The sequence below is a fragment of the Manis pentadactyla genome, chromosome 13, assembly GCF_030020395.1.
Source record: "Manis pentadactyla isolate mManPen7 chromosome 13, mManPen7.hap1, whole genome shotgun sequence".
NCBI classification, from domain to species: Eukaryota; Metazoa; Chordata; class Mammalia; order Pholidota; family Manidae; genus Manis; species Manis pentadactyla.
Window position 1 is genome coordinate 59,678,549 of NC_080031.1, and position 1,946 is coordinate 59,680,494.

Genomic DNA, 1,946 nt, shown 5'->3' on the forward strand with positions numbered 1-1,946 from the left:
ACGGCCCAAGCGGAGGCGGGACGGCCGCACTACCAGACCCAAATAGGCCGCGAGCCGCGCCCGCAACCCCTCCAACCCGAGAACTACAACTCCCGGCATCCCTCGGGCCGCGCCGACTACTTCCTACAGGAGCCGCGACGGGGCGACTTCCGGGAGGGGCACCGCCTCTCTCCGCGCGCTGCCAGGCTTACGTGCTGCCGGCTCTTGGAAAGACTGGCGAGATGGCTCTCCTCCAGACGCTCCTGCCGAATCAGGCGGCAGGCTTGTTTTGTTGGGCAAGCAAATGATTGAAAAACAACGTGAATGTAGACAGATGCCTTTAGGAGGATCAGTGTGCCCTAGCTCCCACTAGCTAGTTATGAGTATTTTTAATTATTTTATCGTGTGCCATACATAAGATAATGTACGCATAGGTGCAGTTTAAGAATAGTAAAACAAATACCCACTACCCAACGCTCTGCTACAAAAGAGAACTTCACCAGAACTTTGGAAGCCTCGTCTGCAATGTTCCCCAGTCATTTTTTCTAAATCGTGTTAAGCATTTCCTTGCCTAGCTGGTAACTCCGTATGTGTCCCAAAACAATAAGGCTTACCTTTGTAAGGTTTTTGATCTCTATATGAACAGGAACTGCTATATGTTCTATGAACATACGTTCAACATGAAAACTTTGTTTAAAAAAATTCGACTGAATACATTTTAAATATTTTACTGGCTTTATTCAGTGATTCATGAGTTAGGCAACATCCAATCTAGTAGATAGAAAGGAGCTCCAAAAGAGCTGGACAAAATAAAAGACATTTATAGGCAGAAGGGAGCAAGAAGGAGGAAATTATACTAGATTAAAAGCAGATTGGTTATAAGGTTACTTTCCCTGTGGAAGATGGCAAGGGGTTGTCACACATTACCTAACATGCTGATCAGGTGGTTCCTGATTGACAGGTTTAAGATTCCATCTCTGGGAGATCAAAATTGTAATTAAGTCAAGTCTTGGTTTGGTGATTTAAGGGCTTAGCATAAGCACCTCCATTTTGAACCTGCTGTTTTGTCTTTAACCACTTTTAAATTAATCTTTCTTGGTTCATTCAAAGTTTACTCATTGTCACTGTTAGGCTGGAGGAGGGAAAAACAAGGACATGCAAACAGAACAGAGAGATACCATAAAAGGAGAACAGACCAGACCCCAAGGTCTGTGCCTTATATGGAAAGGGGACAGCTCTTCCTGAATTCCATCCTTCTGATGTGCCAACTAAGACCCGGATGTCAGCCTCCTCCTTCTTGGAAGGAAAAACGTTTCTAGTTGTCAATTATGTCACCTTTAGCCAATCATATCTCTCCACGCCCCCTAGGATAGCTTGCCTACTCCTCCCGCTCCTAACCCGTTATAAGCCCCCACCTCCCTGACTGGGTGTTACTTCCCCAGCCTGTGTTTCAGACTGAGGAACATCACCCGGGAATTGCGCTCAAATAAACTGCCTCTCGTCGCCTGCTTATTTCGGCTAGACTTTATCTTAAAGTCACTGCTCTATAAGATTCCATTATTCATTCATTCAACAAAAAAATACGCAACACCTGTCTTGCCCCTGGCATTGTTCTAGATGCCAGAAATACACCAGCAAACAAAACTGCCAAAACCTTTGCATCCATGCAGCTTAAATTCTTCTGGGGGAGAGAGAAGGAAGATAGTTAAAAAAAAAAAACAGTAAACAGTATGTTTTTAGATAGTGATGAATGTTAACAAGAATGAGAAACGGGTAGGGGAAGATCATTGCAATTTCACACAAAGTGGTTAAGAAATGTTTGGCTGAGAAGGTGGCATATGAAGAAAGAGCTGCAGAAGATGAGCAGTGAGCCAAGGTAAATACCTGTTATTTACACCTGCGGGAAGAAGGCTTTGTGGTACTGCAAAGCATATGCCCTGAGGAAGGAGCTTGCCTGGCCTGGTCAA